General features: G+C 45.5%; 1 long non-coding RNA gene across 1 annotated transcript; it reads right to left on the bottom strand.

Annotated features, from left to right (window-relative positions):
* Nucleotides 1–10305: 10305 nt before the first annotated feature.
* On the bottom strand, nt 10306–13769 carry LOC119402332 (uncharacterized). Its single transcript, XR_007417222.1, has 2 exons — nt 13572–13769; nt 10306–10457 (listed from the first exon to the last, which is right to left on the bottom strand). It is a non-coding gene; the product is annotated as an uncharacterized LOC119402332 (long non-coding RNA).
* Between the last annotated feature and the right edge of the window lie 5553 nt (nt 13770–19322).

Here is a 19322-nt window from a genome sequence, read left to right as displayed (position 1 = left end):
ATGCGGCCGCCAGTCTGACTACTCGAAACCAAAGAACTTATCGTAGGGGGCGCTTTTTAGCACCGTTTTCGCAGCGCCGCCTGGGCAGCCAGTCAGGCCTATATATCTCATATCCTGAAATTTCTTCGATGCATCGACAGAGAAGTCGACATAAAAGAATTCCCCAAATTGGATAAGAATTGATTGCAAAGCAGTGAGCCGGGCGATCAACATCATATTTCAAGTCACCGACGTCAACGAACGTCGTCTTCGACACAACAATTAACTTTCTGAAATATTCGTTTAAAAGGTTTGTTCCATGTACAATACACTACTCTATCCTACCAAAACAATCCTGGTCCTACACAATTTGAAGCAACTAATACGAAATGAACGACGCGTGCGCTGTGTGCCCTTTCGGAGGCTGCCTGCTAAGAGGTGGTTGGCATACGTATGTATGCTTCGGCGCCATGCACACATCCGTCGTAGACTTCGGCAGTGACATGCACCTACTAGCACGTTGCGGCATACCGCTGTCCCAAAGCGCAGTATCTAATAATCTAAAAAGGTCACCGGACCGTAGGGTAAGGTCAAGCGAAAACTGAATCTTTTGAGACTGTCCTTTAAGTGCGCAGTACTTATGTGTGCGTTCATGAGTTCAGCACCCTCCTCTCTTGTCTCTCGCCGTAACCCCGTCAAAGAGATCATCCAAAAATGAAGGCAAAGGCGGAGCGCAGATAGTAAAGCGAAGTGAGGAGGAGGAAAATAGTACCACCAAAGGCTACTAGATGGCGCCAGAGTATTCGCAATTCTATTGTGTCTGAGACGCGGATTGGTCGTGCCTTCGTAGAGCCTAGAAATTACGTGTAAGCTTCGACAAGATATGTTAAGGAGCGCCTGTACCGGTCACTGGATATTCTCCCGTTCATCCTGAACAATGTGTGATAGAACCGGTGGAAGAGGTGTGGTTGTCGCAGATGCTAAAATGAGCTGCCCGAGCAGAGGCGCAGCGGCACCAACATCACAATTCAGAGGTGTCTGCACCAGTTAGGTAGCATCGCTGACAATATCCGAAGCTTCAATAAGTAGCCAAATGAAAATGCGAGTACAGAGGCCCTCATATTTCGCATTAGGGACTCGTCGGTAACTCTTTTCTGAATAAGATGTTACGAAGGTTAATACGGCTGCCAGGAGCCCAGAGGTGCTACAAAATCTCGATTTTGCCCCTAAATGTGGAGTGTTATATATTGGTGTTAAAGAGCGTGAGCGATTACCTACTGAGGCGTATCACCGCCTAAATTGCATAAAATACATTTCTACAGATTAAATTTATGACTTAGAAAACAAGCGGGGCATGGATATTATACAGAATCGTACACGTTGCATTAATTATTTAGCCGATTACAAATACAATTACTTCCTTTAAAACGCAATTCATTGCACTGGTCAATTAAAACACCAGAAAGTAACTGAGCAATGGCATAAATCTAATCGTTTTCTTTTGCGTTACTTGCCTTCAATGCTTTATTGCCGTAACACAATAACACATGCGTACTCAAACTACAACGAACTACTGTGGCTCGCATAGTAGAGACAAGGCTGTAGGCTTGGGTCAAGACTGGGAGGCTTACTGAGGCTTCTGTGGTATAATGTTACACGTTGTTAAATATAAACGGGAGTTTTTTTCGAAGTTGTTGTCGCTAATTATTCCTCGTTTCCTCGTCAAGAGGCCATCTGCTACACTGAACGCTCTCTCAATGCAAGCGCTGGAGTGGAGGGCGGTATTATAACGAAGGAACACCTTGCTCACCAGATACAGTTGCGGAGTGCTTAGATGCTTGGGCTCCGTGTCCTCTACTAAGCGTTGCGCTTTTCTGGTAATTGCCCTAGAAGACTGGTTACAATCTGATTTTGAAAAAAAATCACAGCATATTCACGGAGTGAATGATGATGAGTGGGCGAAGCTGCGGAGGTTCATCGGTAAACCGTGAATCTTCCGTGAATTCTTCCCAGTACATCATCACCGACGTGAGATCGGGCGCGTTTATACTAAAGGTTCGATGAGTTATGACGAATTGCAGCTCACTTTAATTTTAGATGTACGCTGTGAATTTTCATTGTTTAGAAAACCATTGCTTTAGAAAACATCTGGCGTCTTTCGTTAAGCAGCTGGCGTCTTTTCGTTTTGCTTTAGAAACATCTGGCGTTCTTTCGTTTTGCTTTTACAAAACATCTGGCGTCTTTCGTTGATTTATTTCATCAATCAACGGCGTTTTGAACAAAATTTTTATTGTTTAATCACGCACAGAAGAAATCTCACCAGGCACTACCTTGGAGGTAAACAATGGCTGCTAATGGGAATGAGAGACAGAAGAAGTCGGCTTTTAGCTAACACTTACACTTCTACTTCTACTAACGTTTCCTACTGGAACATGCCAATGGCTGCTAATGGGGAATGAGAGACAGAAGAATTCGGCTTTTAGTTAACGCGCACGCTGCGAATTTTTTATTGTTCAACAACGCACAGGAAAAATCTCCCACCGGCACCACCTTGGAGGTCAAAGCGTAAGACTGGTTACGCACTACGACTACTACGACTACGACTACGACTACGAGGGATGAACGGGTGCCGCCTTAAGGAGCTTCGCCCCTAAAAGTTGTTAGGTACCGGTAATCAATCACAAGAAAAGGTAATTCAACTACAAAGAATGTTAGAATTTCCAAATTTAATCGATTATATTACAAAATTACAAGAAAATGTTGTTGATAGCCAGTCAGTAATCATTTACGTGTAACACGTTACGTACATCTCTGACCGCGACGGATTGAGACGAGCTGGTCTCGCATAAACCCTTGAATTATTGTCATATTGAAATGTCATAAAAAATACAGACTTATTTAAGTCTTCTTTTATGGTTCATTCGGTTAAAAGACATGTGCCAAGTATGATGTGGGATAGCTTTCAACCAGAAAATGTTACGTTTCTTGCAATATAGACGAGCGTCTAGAAAGTGACCCACGTGGGCAGTTTATGAGCGATTATAGGATGCTTTCTAAGACCTAGACGATCAAACTTCTTCAGTATTGGCTCCATGCACAGTATGTTTGCGCGACCTGAAGGTTTATGTTCTATCTGAGACGGGTTACAGCTTTCCTATGGTCCAGTACCTATGCAGTACTCTAAATTTTAAGCACATTTTATAGACACCGAATGGCACACTCTCTTAGCGCTGGGCACGGTGTCAGACATATGCTATTTAGGTGAGAACACTCGAGAGTCATCATCAACCAGGTAAAGTAACAGCGCCGAGGGCCCGTCGGGCCGCTGACTGAAGCGGGTACCTTTCCTGCAGAAACTCGCGCTGCGCCCGAAACCGGATTTTGCTGGTCATAGAACGCGGCTATCACACGCCAGCAACTATAGTTGGAAACGTATACGCGACATGCGGCGGACGCCGACGTTGCAGCCGGACACATCGGTTGTGTAGTAATGGTGCAGAAAGCGTGCGGCATTTTTATGCTTGAGTGTACAATACATGTTTGGTGAACACGATGTCGTAGGCAACGTTACTAGAACAAACTCAATTTCATATCTCCGCCAGCGGAAGAGGGTGGTCCGAACGGCGGTCGCGAGAACTAGCGGCGCTGCAGTTCCGTCTTGCGTAGAGTCACTTGAAAAATTTCAGAGTATCGCATCTGTTTTCCGCGCGCCGCCGCCGACGCGATTGGCTTACTTGCATCACGTGACCTCTCGCCGCCTGTCATGATTATATGGACATGTGTAGAAAACAAAGAGAAAAAGAGGAAGAAGTAAGATAAAAGGACGTGTGCCAGATGAAGAAATATAAGAGAAAGAAAGAAAAAGAAGAATACATATTGAAGACGGAATTAAGAAAAGAACCGGAGGAAGAAGAAGCAAGCAAGGGAGAGGCGACGTGGCCGGCAGAGGACAGAGCGCGCTTGGAACGAGAAGAGGTCGGCGAGCGGTAGCGGCGGCATGACGTGCGACCCGAGACGGCTATCAGTGCACCTGGCAAGGACGTACCCCAGCCTTCGCAGCAACGTCCTGTGAGCTGCGGGAGCACGGCCAGGAGTAGAGCTCGGGCACAACGACGTCATCCCCGTGTGGACACGCCAGGCTTCCTACGGCTACGCCCCGTAGGCCTCGCACCAGAGTGGACGAGCGGTACAGCCGCTGCGGAGAGCTGACTTCGACGTCGTTCCTGAGCTACATCGGCGGTACAGCTGACGGACGTACACCAGCGACGCTGCGAACATCGCTGACGCGACGAGCCGTACGACGTGACCCCGAAGCAGCAGCTACGTCAAGGCAACGCGCTTGTGACGAACTGTAAATATGACTATTAGTTTTTGGTACAGGGTTGCTTAAGGGAATTTTATAGTTGTTTTCATGTCTTGTTAGATACTGGGGTTCTTCATTTTTACTCTTTTCAGTTATAAAGGTTTTTCGTGGTCCGCAACGTTCCTGCGTCGTGTTTTCCACGTATGAGACCATGACACCGCCATATCCCTTCCAAGCGCTTTGGGTGCAGGTGCGTTCAATGCAGAGCGTGGCCGGACATTTAGCAGTACCACGCTCCCCAGAAGTACTTCGTCGCTTTTTTAAACACGTCATGCATACAGGGGCGTAAGCAGACATTATTTTCGGGGGGAGGGGGGGGGCACGGGCCCGGTGTGCCACTCCCTGGCTACGCCACTGCATGCAGATGCCAGAAAGAGTAGCTCACCATCAATTGAACATTACTGGTGAGCTACTCTGGGAATCTCGTTTGCTGTGTGGGAAAAATTAGTGTCAAAGAGCGCCGTTCTACGTGGCTGCATAGTGGGCCCGAACGAATTCACCCCCCTCGAATAACACTCCTTCCTGCAGTGAACTACACTAACTTTGCTGGAAAAGATCTTATGCGACAGGATACTTCACCTTTTCGGTTCGCTATGGCCAGCGATATTGAAAACTACATACCTCTTCATTTGCTCGGCTGTTTATATCTCGATCTGTTGAACAGATTACGCATGCCATCCGAGTTATAAGCATGTCACGCACGAGAACGAAATCGAAGATTTATTTAACCGTTTACTGATATACTTTGAAGGCAATTGTGGCATGATCATTTGACATTGCACAAAACAGAAGCGTGGAACTCTGTTGATAAACTTGGTATAGGGCAATGTTATCAAGCGTATTTTTAAATTTGTTGCAAAAAAATGCTGCTAATGCTGCATTGCTCCGAGCGTACCCTTAAAATACTGTATAGTTAATGAGAAATGGTCACAGCAAAAAAAAAAAAGCAGTTCGCACGCATTGAGGGAGTCGATTTTATGCGAGCCCTAGGTCTATATACATACTGTGTTGCAGTAGTATGCGCTTGAAAAATTCCGGGATGTGCTATTTCTGATCGAAAGAACATAAAGCACCATGCCGAGGAAGTTTTAATAAGAGTGCATTATGAAAAAAAAAGTGCAGCAGTGCAGAAACCGAACCCCAGCTGTTTACGCGCTGGCAATGCCAAAAAAAAATGAACTGTTTGTCGGAATATAGCAAAATATTTGCAAATTCATTGCAACGTTAGGAGTATTTAGGCGAAAAGAAATAGGAAATGAAACAATTAAGTAGTGATGTCATTCATTCTTGATGACCTATTTTCTACGTATCGCAAGATAAGATGCACCTTACCTACCGCACGTCGATTCGCCCGTGCGTTCGGCTGCTGGCGTTCCGAATCAAGACGTCGCGCACAACTTCCAATTACCGCACACACACACAACTTCTATTACACATATCACCAATTGATTGACTATAGGTTTATGGCATTAGGTGCATTAAGCTTATCTGAAGTTTCGCATCTGAAGGGGCAAGACGACGGGTTGGCCGCGTGTTCCGACCATTTGTTCCGCCAAAGCTCCAACTGCTCTGAATAGCTTGGCGACTTTTTCACTGTTGCAGTACCCCCAGTTCAGCTCGCAAAGACTGTTTTGGAATAGCGAAGAGAGGCGGATACGTGGCTATTTCTGCAATAAAAATCATTTATTGAGGCATTTTTCACTGTTCTTGGTGAGCGTGTGGAATAAAAACAATTGCTATATAACATTTTACATTGTTATACAGCAATAACGCATCGGATTGACGCGTGTAGATATAAGTAACTATAAGAAAGGGTCGGTGATGTCCGGTATCATATTAGTTCACACTGAAAAGGTGTAGACTCACTAATGATCGATTCCTGTAAGAATTCTGTCGTGTTACCTTCAATAAACCTTTTAATCCTTTTAATTCATATAAGGGTACGTAAAGCTGTCTACAATTAATGCTTTCACGGTTTTCGCCCAAGGTTTATACCCCACTTTTAGCTTTGAAACGAGAGGACAGGGATGGAAGGATATCATGAGCGTTTCGTTCATTCACCCTTGCACCACCACGCACATCTTGCGGCTCATCGGAGAAGCAGCACCATGCACTCCCATGGTGAAGCGGGCGATACGACTGGCATCGAGAAACGTCAATATAATTTAAGGGTCTTCGATGGTACTATAGTCTACGGGGCTATACGTGAGTGGAAATTTTTATTACTGGGTATGCCGCACATATCTAGAATGGCTACATTTTGGCGAAATTTGTAAAAAAAATGGCGACTTTTGGCGACATTTTGCTCGTCGTTTGGCGACATTTACTCGAAAGTGAGTGGCAAGCCAGGTGGAAGCTACGAAGCGCACGGCGGGGATATTCCGGGGCAGCCCCTTAAAGTGCGCTCATTGCACGTTGTCTTCTTTGGCGTAATAGATGCAATAGTTATGGTTGTGTGTACTTCTATCATCTAAAACAAGCTAGGAGACTATCATTGTGATTATTTGAGGATTGCTGGCGTTAGTATTGCATTTTGTTTTCTTTACTTTTCTGCAAGACCATTGAATAAATAGTTCCTTGCACATTGGAATATTATGTTCCAAATATGTCGAAGGCCGATTCACCTTTTCTGCAAAGATTGGATAGTTATGTTGACCAAGCGGTGAGAGATTTATTGCACACCGTTGTACAAACGCCGTAAGGAAACGCAAAAAAGACGAAGCGGAGGCTTCCTGCTAATTGGTACGCCGTCATTGGTGAACATGGCGTCCAACGCAGAAGCATAGCGTCTCCGATACGCCGCTCTTCCAAAGAGAAATTTTATCCGCAAGAGGCGAAGACGCTAGCTGTAAAAGTCTAAGAATCGCTTTGGAATGAGTGCGAAGAAGGGGCCATGCGGAATATTTTGGTTAAGGAGACTGCACAACTAAAAAAGGTGAGCCAGCGGACAATGTACGAGTGGGCGTCGGAGAAAGAAAATGCGGGCAGGGCGCTCACACCAAAGAAGCGTTGCGGCTGAATTTGTCGATAGCGGAAGAAGCTGACTAGTACTGCAGATTGGCAAAGTTGGTGCATTATTATATCGTACTAGTATAGCTCAGCTCGATTGGAGCATGAAGAAAAGAGGCTACAGCAACGAAGGAAACACAGGCAACATGATGAGCGCTACACATCCAACTTTTGTTTAATGCATGACCATACAGCACAGTATATGGCTGACCTCACAGTACACGTGACACCGCAAGAAGTTGGATGACTTTCGCTAGGAGTGGTGAGAAGGTTCGTGAAGAAAGAGATCTCCCTGTCAAGAAGCTTATGCGCCACTTCGAAGAGGACAGCGAGCTCTAATTCGTATTGACGGAAGCTATGCACATGATGTTGAACAAGCTTGGCTTCCAATATATGAAGCGGTCTCGGAACGCACTTCTCATCAAAGCGACAGGCATTGTGCAGTTTTGCCGCCTCAGCTAGCGTCAGATTGTGGAGTTGGGACGCCAAGGTAGGCTATTTATTTTTACACTGAAGAAACGTGGGTCAACGCCACGACGTAAACTGGACCACTCCATTGATGTTGTTGACGTCCTGGAGCCAATGGTGGTGAACCTCACGGAGGACACAATGAGTAGTGGGGGCTCCGTGTCGACGAAGACTGCCTCCAGTGCGAGCTCCATTAGACGCACCCAAAGACAATAACTAGGATGCGATATGCAATCGTGTTGATAACGTTCAGAAATACGCTTGTCCTGTCAGGTGTTCTGTTTTGAATAGCTGAGTGCAAGCTAAAATGCACCAGCCTTCTGGTGCGTTTTACGCAAAAATGTGTAATGCAAGCGTGCATAACCTTCAGAAGTGTGCCTGTTTTGCCAGGTGTTCTATTCTTAAGGCCTCTGCAATAGATCGGACGGATATACTATCTCCCCTTAATTTGGTATGTGTCACGGTGAAGCTCATCGAACAAACCAAGCTAGCTTCTCAACTCAACCCGCGTGGAATAAGGAGGGTATATGAGTGGGACATTAGGTGTGAGCCCATCTGCGAAATTCCCCAAATATTTAAGGGACAATTGGTTATGTTCTGAATCCTCACTTGAGCTGGCAAAGGTGCCTTGCGCATGCATTTCTACTTTTCGCGATGGTTTATTTTTGTTTCACATAATTTGAGTTTGCTTTGTCGATGCACATAGGATGAATGTTTGTTGCCACAATAACCGCAAATGTCTTATTGGGGACCTACAGTGACCAAAGTTCACGATTCTCAAACAGCTTTTTGAGCAATAAGTAGGCCATCTCGCGCGCCCAATATGCATGCCAGATAACTTCTAAAATATTCTGTGTCATTTGTGCGCCTCCTTTTCAAGTGCGCCAATGTAAACCTGTCAAGTCCACCGTTCCACATTTGTGCGTATGCTAGACAATCGTAGTGTTTTCTTTTTGTCTTTTTGCGCTGCTACATGGTAAATAACTGGCTGAAGAAACCTGCGTGTGCAGTAAAGATGGAACCCGCAACATGACGCTGCCCGTTTGATGTGGTCTTTGTGAATTGATCAGCGGTGGGATCATGTTATTTATATCATAACTGTGACGCACACTTACGCACAATAACGGCTGCAATAAACATACCCACTGTTATGTAGGTGTCTCTGTTTCCAAGGCTCCTTGTGAGGTTCCGAAATTATCTCACCGCGCGTACTGCGCTTTCACTTCGTCGTTTCAGTACAAGGCGAATGTATTAGGGACAGCGTGAGTATTTTAAATGGGAAACATTTCTTAGCGAAACTCAGGCACTTTGGGCGTTTCTATCTACGTATCTATCTATCTATCTAGCCGCCTACGTCTGGGCGCTCTCCCGGTCGTCTCCATAGGTTGTTATATACCAAAATTTGCATGACATATGATGAGTGTATGGCGAACACGATTCACTGGTGATGACATGAAAAACGCAAAATACCTGTAGCGTACGTCATGAAACTCTTTCCCACAGTCACGTGTGGCACATACCCGCATACCAGTGCTCATGTTATGCGAGTATGTGCCACAGGTGATAAAAGTCGCAATAAACGCAGTAACCGCTAACATACACTATGACGCGGAAGGAAAGTGATAATAATAATAATTGTTGGGGTTTTACGCCGCAACACCACGATATAATTATAAGAGAAGTCGTAGTGAAGGACTCCGGAAATTTGAACCATCTGGTATTCCTCGCACAGTACACGGGACTCGCCTCCATCGAAATGCGACCGCCGCGGCTGGGATCGAACCCGCGACCTCCGCGTCAGCAGCCGAGCACCGTAACCACTACACCACAGCGGTCGACGCAAGGAAAGTTTGGGAGCTCAAGACAGAGCACCACTGGAAGACGCTGGCCTACCATCCATGAGGTCGAGGTTGTTGACCTCATGGATTACGCAAAAACCTGGGTCAATGCTTCCTACAACAACTCTGCCGAGAGTGCCATGCCCCTTATGATTACCGGTGACTTCAGCATTGATTTATCAAAACCCAACAACGCCTCATTCTTAGACGGCATGAGAGACGGCTTGGATGTGGACAGGGCGTCACAAGACCTTGGTGCCACGTCGAGGACAGAAGGCATCGTAGATCATTTGATCGTAAAAGCCATCCGCTGTTTCCACCCCAGTCGAAAAATCCACCAGGCCGTGTCTGGTGTGTTTTTCCCGTTCCCGCCAGAGCGGGAATTCAGACACGGTTTCTGGCGAGTGTCCCGGGTCTGGTGTATACGACCGGTTTTTGGTGTGAACCGGACTGGTGTGTTTTGGCAAGAACCGGGCTGGTGTGTTTTGTTGAGACCCGGACTGGCGTGTTTTGGCAAGAACCGGGCTGGTGTGTTTTTGCACGACGGGTACAGGTGTAATCCGCCTTTTTATGTCCTTAAATGCATTGGAAATGAAAACATGCATCTTTACATGGCCGCAGGCAAAAACACAAGGCTTTGCACAGTAGTTTGGAAATGAAAATGACTTCTCTGTTTATTTTTTCTGCCCTCGCCTCAACTTGGATGTCTTCTGGGACAGCCAGAAGCCTGGTGTTCTGGCCGGCCTGTTTCGCTTCCTCTTCCGAAGGGCTTTGGGCAGCACTGTAGTGCCTGGAAGAGACTGCAAGAAGAATTCATTACAGGATTTCCCTAATTTGACGATTTAGGTTCCCTATGGTTGTTGTAGATTTGTGCTGTGCCTTTTTAAAAATTACAGAACACAGATCCATTTTCATTCATGAAGAAATGCCTATCAATGAACTACGGTAGCTGATTAAGACCCACTAAGGCAACACTAGCAGTAAATTTACGTTTGCTACGTGCTCTTCAGTAAATAACCTGCTACGTGCTCGTCATACAGCCTAACATATGAACTGAGGGGCTAATTTATAAAAGTAGGACTACCTTCGCAACAAATCTCCACCATGACTCCTTACAAGGCTGGAATGCTCAGGTTTAATGCTTTTATTGAACTTCGGGAAGGCTCGCATGTCGCGAAACAGCAATGTATGGAATGTCAGTACCATGACGGATAATACCACAGTTCAGGTTTTCCTTCCCCAAGAATCTCTGGACAAAGAAAAACATGCAAGAGATGCCACTAAGATTTCAACTACCGTATTTACTCGCATAATTTGCGCAATTTTTTCGCGAATTTGGAGCTCCGAAGAGTGCGCAAATTACGCGATTTCGCGAAAACATCTGAAATAACGCGCAATATATAGTCGTAACGAGTGTGGTATAATACATTAAAAAAGATAAATTATAGTGCAAACGAAGGGTATTGCTTATTTAACAGAATTAGCACGTACTTTAACCAGCCAGATTCGGTCATGCACGGTCTAGTCAGAATCACTGGTCGAGAAGTCCGACGGAGAACATCGCCGCGGCCGCTCTCACCGCCCTCCCAAAGCGCGTCGTCCTCGATTCCGACGAGCGCGTTCGACAGCCCCGTCTTCTTGAAGCTCTTCGCGACAATGCTGGGAGAAGAGAGGTGCCACTGCATGGCGATACCTGTGGCCCTAAGATCTCGCACATATTTGAAAAGGTATTCTTCAACGGCAGGAAACTTTTTATGCTTCGGTCCTCGGAGCGCTCTCTTTCCCGGTTTAGCATTAAAAAGCGAACTCTTCTGCTTTATCCCGTACTGAACGTGACTCTCATTCACACTGAAGTGCTTGGCGGCGGCACGGTTCCCGTTTTCTTAGGCAAACTCCATAACAGTGAGCTTGAATTTTGCCGAACAGTTATTGTAGCCCAGGGCAAGAGAACACTTCTCATGAAAATGCAACTGGCTGTCGCGAAACCTAAACTTCCGAAATCAACCAAGGCTGTGTTGCTGGTGTTGCAGCGCGGACGCAGAGGACGAGGGGCAGCGAGGGGAAAAGTTGGCGCGACTGGCCCTCGCATGCCTCCGATGCAGAAAGTAGTCCGTGTCGTGTCGCGTGCATGCATTCTCACGGCGGGAGAACGCTTGAGCAGTTCCGGTGTTCGGGTACGGTTGGTACGGTCCCTATAATACAGTAGTTCGGGGGTTTCCGGAGAATAGAACGAAGTAATCGGAAGAAGGGACTTCGCACTCGCAGCCCGTCTTGTGTATGACTGCGGTCGCCTGCTCGGTGAGGGCCACGGGGCCGCGGCCGTCCGAAGTTCCTCCGTGCGCGCGCGCCGGCGAGTTGGCTCGGATGAGGCGGGGAGCGCAAAATATGCGCGTAAATATTTTTTTTTTTTAGTAAAGCTGGCTAACTATTAGGGGTGCGCAAATTATGCTAGGGCGCAAATTATGCAGGTAAATACGGTATATCAAATTACTTTAATATGCAGATAGTTGCTAAAGCAAGTAGACAACCTTCACGGATTCGTGCAAGCACACGGAGACAAGGAAGAGATACACAACGACGAGCGCAATTTACCAACTGGTTCATTTTTTTGAAAACCTTCACTTGACAACCCATCCGATCTGCGCGATCTCGCCAAAAGAACTCCTCAAAGCGCACATGACACAGCTCATAATCACACGCCGTACAGATGACAACAGCAAAATTTCTTTCTCAAGCAAAGCAACGGAAAGGTGGCTAGCACATTTTTCTTTCTGCTTGTCAATGTATAAGGTCTCCACTATCTTCTTTAAAGTTTGATTGTGATGCCTGTATTCAATGGTGGTGCTACTAAAACAAGGCGTGCAGGCGCACTCATTGGAATGCAGCACTAAATGTGTGTTAGGGCGACCTTTCAGAATCGACATATGTTCTCTTAGCCTCGTGTTTATACATCTGCCAGCTGACCACACGTCAAAGGAATATTGTACACTACATTGTTTGCACATTTAACACCACAGTAGTCCTTCCTGTACACATTTCAGTTTCTTACATTTATGGTCAACCAAAGCACACAAACCTCCGATTTTGGTCTTGGCCAAAAACACCACCTTAACTTCGTAATTTCGAGCTACCTTTTTTATTCTGTGAGGTAGCCCATGTACGTAAAGAATCACTGCTAGTTTGTTAAATGTGTACCAAGAAGCACCAGTTTGTTAAATGTGTAAACAATGTAGTGTACAATATTCCTCTGACGTGTGGTCATGTGTACATAGGGCAGACTGGCACATGTATAAACATGAGGCTAGGGGATCATATGTCTATTCTGAAAGGTCGCCCTAACACACATTTAGCACTGCATTGCAATGAGTGCGCATGCACGCCTTGTTTTAGTAGCACCACCAGTGAATACAGGCATCGCAATCAAACTTCGAGGGAGATAGTGGAGGCCTAAGTGTGTTTGCCGCCCTTCTGTTGCCTTGCTTGAGAAAGAAATTTTGCTGTTGTCATCTGTACATTAAGGCATGTGATCACGAGCTGTGCCATGTGTGCTTTTGACGAGCTTTTTTTACCAGATCGCGCCGATCGGAGGGTTCTTAAGTGAAGGCTTTCAAAACATAAACAAGTTGTTAGATTGCGCTCGTCGTTGGGCATCTCTTCTTTGTCTCCACGTGCTTGCGCGAATCCGTGAAGATAAATATGTTCCAACTAGGCCGACTTGCAGTATTGCTTGAAGTAGACAAGTATTTCAGCATTTCAACCATTCGGCATGTACATTCTGTGGCTAGAAATATAACTTGCAGTTGTGCTCAGAAATAGGGCACCGAAGTCGCCGAACTGGTATTGGGTTATAAACCGACATGCATGCGTGACAGAAAACATGCACGCTACTGAAATGTGCAAGCTTTCTCGCTGACCTCTCTATGCTTCCACTTTGTGTGGGGACAATGGCTGCTGTGCAGGCTTCTGGCCACCTTCTGCTGCAAAATGGTTCGTTCCCAGGAAGCTCCGATGCACGCGGGCATCTGTCCACCATATTGCGATGGTGGACCGCTGAACCAAATGAAAGTCCTTTTTTGAGGCAGCCCTTGAGAGCATCCAACCGTTAGGCTGGTCAACCTACACAGATACAAACAAAAGATTATTTCTTTAGGAAACAGCACTGTTTAATTCATCTCAATGACAATAACGACGAGCTGCATTTCAAAAGCCTGAAGTACACATTGAACTGCAACACATACAGAGAAACCTGCTGATACATTTTTGAAGGGACTGTACTAAGCAATAAACTTAAGAGCTGAAAACAGGAAAAACTAAAAAAAATTAATTAGTGCTCAACTGCACAGAATTTAATTTGAATTCTTATGCTTGAAAACACTGCGTTTCTGGAGGATTTGCTAATTGCAGGTAAGCATGAAAAGCTTTTCGAGCACCTTCAGTATCATATCCTCTAAAAAATTTAGTGCCACCATGGCCAAAGCCTCACAAGCGATCACTTTTGCCAATACCTTTGTGAGATTGTCCCCAGATGTGTCAATGTCGCTGTGCTAGCAGCCCGTGAATTCACAAATAATAAACTTTTGTGAGTTTGTTAAATGGTTTTTAAAATGTCAGGTGACCACCTGACATTTTTGTCCCTCAACATCTCGGGGGAAGGGGATCGACTCCCAGTTAGCGCATCTCTACTTGAACAGCTGCACTTCCGCCAGCACTAAAATCATGACTGCAGGAACAGCGCGAACGTGAAGCACGGGACGTAGAAGAAACACATACGACGACACAAGTGCTGACTATCAACTTATCTTCTGCAAGCACGGACCGCTTACGATACTCATGAGGAAATATCGTTGGCACTACGACGGGGACGACACACCCTTGGACGGCACACCCCAACGAAATGTGCACTGCATATCTTCGAGTGCCGAGAGGGCTCCTAGTTTATTCCGTCGTGGCTGAAATGTACTGATGCTAGCGGCAAAAGAAAAACAAAACTGCAGAATGCGAGGTGGCAGAGGGAGCGAGAACCAAGCGAACTTTTTCGTCGCACAGCTGTGATCCGCTTCTGCCGCTGCCCAATATAGCACGGACGAGTTGAGAAACGGTGAAACGTCGTTCCCGCAGGGCACGACGTGCACCTGTTCGTACAACCGACGACGCAGCAGTTCATGAGATATGAGACAGGCATTCTTCCAAATGGCAACACTATGTGACATTTTGCTCAAATCTCTCCCCGCTCCGACTTTTTTCACTGTCCCGGCCCTTGTTGCACCAAATTTCGGGACTGCGGCCCGCAAGCTGAGATGAGTTTGAGACCCCTGCTCTAAGGCCTCACTTTCGCGAGCGCCAAAAACAAGTTTACATCCAGTTATGTCACAGACATCATCTTTGCAGTACGAATTTCACAGGCTGTTTTGGTCGTGAGAACCAGAAGTACTTCATAGGTGTCCCTGCAACAACTCATGCAGCTAGCTAATCTTACGGTCAAGCCAAGCCAAGCCGTCCGGAAAGTTAACATGGCCGCTCTCTTCCGGCCAGCTCTGAGCGTACTTCGCGATGTTATGGGATTCCCAATACAGTAGACTCTTCATAATTCAAACTCTGATAATTCAAACTTTCGGTTAATTCAAACAAATCTTAAATTTGAGGTTGGCCCACTATGTTTTCAATGTATTTTAAAGCTGCTTAATTCAATCTACCTCACTGCACAAATTTGGTTAATTCAAACTTTTCGCTTGTCCATGTCTGGAAATATCTGCTGCCTTTGTTGTTTCTAGCTGAACATTCACATTTTTCTGTTACTAACAGGCGCAAATAAGGCTGATTGTCTTCCTTCAAAATGGCCAAACTAGCCGAACCTTGCGCACCAATAATCGCGTGCTGACCGAGAAAAAAAAAGACGGTACGGTCTGACCTTGATCTATCGTGTGCCAAACATTTCTTAAAGTCACTTTCTCCGCAGTATGCCATGCGAGAAAGCGTCCTAAGAATTAGAAATGGCTAGCAACTGTCCTGGGATGCAACACATTTCGTCCCTTAATTACACACCCGTGCACCCCTTGTATAATTACGAGTACCAGTATTATTGCTGATGTCTAAAAATTTTACTGGTAATCATGCAGAGCTGTCTATGACAATCCTCCGGCACTGAGAAACAATAAACATCGCAGTGTTAGTTGGTGTGCTGCCCTGAGTCATATTTATGAGAACTTCTGATAATTCAAATGAAATCCCGAGGTCCCCTCAAGTTTGAATTATCGAAATTCTACTGTATATTGGACCCTATGGAAGCTATGCCGGGACCAGCAGAAAACGATGTACCAGCCAGGAAAACGCAGCGAGTAACATAACAGCGAGGCTTTACTGTGCCAAGTGCAAGCTTGAAAATAATATTGAAACTGCCTCTAAGTCAACATGGAAGTAGTAAATGACAACAGTGCAGCATTAGCTACATAATTATTATTTGTTCTCCTAAATCGTATAATTTCTTAAGTTTCACTTGCATATTTTCCCAGGTTTCAGCTCTTTATTGTAATTCACCAGTTAACAATGTCTTGCGAGGTACACTTTATACTTTATCAGAATGCACATTTCAGTGTTTGGTGAATACTGAATGCAAGATACATATTAGTCAACAGTCAAAATATGCAGTCCCATTATGTATATACCGTATTTACTCGAATCTAGGCCGGCCCTGATTCTAAGCCGATCTTCGAAATTCGCAAGGCCAGAAAAAAAAAGCCTTAGTCATTGTACTCGAATCTAAGCCGACGCCCCCCAGTTTCACACATCGTTTTTTCGAAAAAAAACATCAGCTTAGATTCGAATAAATACGGTATATTCTCAGATTTTTGTGCTTCAAGTGCTGTGAGAAAATTATTATCAAAATGGCTTGTGCAATTGAAAGTTGTCAAATAGGACATAATTATAAAAACTGCAAAGTGATGCACTCAGTATCGCTAAAGGCCTCGCCACTTCTGTAGCCAGCTTTTGAACAGAGAAAAATGCTTTTCTTTTGCTAAGAAGTGATAATGGGCTCTCAGAATTGCTATCTATAAATGTAATTGGGAAATAGTTAAAGTTTGAAAAACACAAGTACAGCTTTCATAATTGGCAAAATACACGAAAGAAAACATGATCGGCTGCGTTCACAGGCCCAGCAAGGGATTTACAGGGGTTGCTTGGAGGTTCGAAGGCCACCACCTGAAAATTTTTTAAATGCGAAGCATTTCTTAGCGAACCTCTGGCACTTTGGGCGTTTCTATGTACGTATCTATCTATCTATCTATCTATCTATCTATCTAGCCGCCTACGTCTGGGTGCTCTCATGATCGCCTCCTTAACTTGGTGTAGACCAAAATTTGCATGGGAGGGTAAGAGTATTTGACGAATATGATTGCCGGGTCATGACATGAATAACGTTAAAATCCTGCCGCGTACGTCGTCAAACCCTTTCCACTAGACACGTGTGGCACATACCAGTTTACCACGGACCGCGGTGTACGGGTATGCGCCACAGGTGATTGACAATTTATATCTACCCAGGAAGGGTGAGAACAGACGTTCGTAACTTAAATGCTAGAGCGTTAAGGAAAACCAACATCGGCAGCGTTGACTCAACGAATGGAAAGAATGAAAATTAGGGTCCCAGCAGGAATCGAACCCAAGCATTCAGCACGGCAATTAGGTATTCTACCACTGAGCCACGCCAGGTCTGTAAAGTGGTTTGGAAAAACAGCCTACGCAGGCGTAATATCGGTGCAACATCAATTGTGGCTGTGGTGCTGGCTATCTAATTTTACAAGAAAGCAATAAACACTGCATGATACTCCTACGATACAGGCGTCATATCAGATTAACGTCTGTAGTTCCAGTGTTGGCTCCGCTTTTATAGCAGTCTAATAAACTATATGTTTGTATTTCTATTATTCAGCAAGCGATATTGAAGCATTGCTCGACCCCGGAGGAATAAATCAACGAAAGTTACGTATGATATTCACATCATCGCACCGTAAAGTGCACTTAGACTGCAAGAACGACGCAGCATTTCTTAGGATCTTCATTTCTTACGAGGCTGTGCGATGGCCTCATGCTGACCGAGGACGATGCCAGATTGTCTGACAGCCGCTTGGTAGGCTAGGCTATGTAGGCCACATACGCCCAGGTATAGTCTACGAATACGACAAACATCATCCACTGATGTTGGTCTACGTACCACTATCCAGGCCTACCAGCCTCGACGGCCTATACCTCACCAACGCGAAGAGTGGCTTCAGGTTCCGACACGTCGCCGGCTCTGTCGACAGACAATTTGTCGACACAATGACCGAGGCATCCACGAATTCCAACAGCTCTACTGTACCACATACTTCACTACACATGGACCCCTCGTCACCACGATCACGACCGGATCCTATAACAATTCATGACCAGCTGCTGGTGCTCACTGATCACGGTGATGATGCCCTTCCCTTGTTCAAGAACTGTCAAGAACTTCTTTAACACATGCACACGGGTTCGTGAAACATGCATGCGTTTTCGGGACACGTATAAGCACTACATATCAGCTTACCGCTTCTGGTGTTGGTAATACCCACGTTGCCATTGGCAGCGTTACCCAACCATAAACAACTGGTTATATAACACATATGAGGCTCTTCAACATATATATGTGTGTGCGTATAAAATTTATGCATATCTTTAGCGTCATTTCATAACGTGTCGCTATGTAAAAAACTTACGCCACAGTCACCTACCCGCCGCATGCTTCGCATAATATCGACTCCCGCGGTACGTGAGATCGGCCGAATTTTTATTCCTGTTGTATGTACAGACTGCGCGTCTTCAAAATTGGGTAATGACCATCTACAATTGCGTAAGTAGTATCATCTCCTGTGGCAAACAGTAGCTTCATTCTTATTCGGTACCCATTGGCGCATGCATTCACAAAGAGTAATCACCATAATGAGTGCGTCAATAGCAACAATGCGGTTTGTCTGCATCGGTTGCGGCGAGCAGTAATTTCATTTCGACTCCTTGTAACGTTCACGCTACGTCACAAGCGTGGCAGAAGCTGCTGTGGATTAAGAAATATTTCAGGGTGCCGTGCTGCAGCTGCACTTTGAATGATGACACAATGCCCGCATTCCAGCAAGTGCTGATCAGTTACCGAATGAGTATCGAAGCCTCTGGCCAGATTTTAAGCTACAATACAGCACTGTATCACTTTATGACCACGGTGAATGATGACCACAGTGGCAGCACAATCTAGCTTGTGTTGACCCAGATCGCCACAAGCACTGTGAATGCAGTAGCTCACATGATGTTCCTTTTGAATAGTAAGATAAGCCATCCTCGAAAAGTAAGTTCAGCTTCTGAAAGCTGAACTATGCCTTTCGGTAAAGGCTCTGCACAGTTTATCAGCATAACTCATGCAGCACTAGCGAGCAAAGGTAACTACCAGCACCTCCTACAATTTTTTTAGCTTTAATAGATGGTAGCATTGTTGTCGCTCTTACAACAGCATTATTTTTAGGCTTTTGTCGAGACAACGTGATTATCAGGCCACATGCAGACTGACTGTGCAAGAACTGGCAATTAACACACTCTGCACCCACACATTCATTGCTGCTTGGTTAGGTAAGCAGAAACACGGCACAAGGCTAGTTATT

Source organism: Rhipicephalus sanguineus, chromosome 8 (genome assembly GCF_013339695.2).
Source record: "Rhipicephalus sanguineus isolate Rsan-2018 chromosome 8, BIME_Rsan_1.4, whole genome shotgun sequence".
Lineage (NCBI taxonomy): Eukaryota > Metazoa > Arthropoda > Arachnida > Ixodida > Ixodidae > Rhipicephalus > Rhipicephalus sanguineus.
This window is presented reverse-complemented; position numbering and strand designations above follow the sequence as displayed.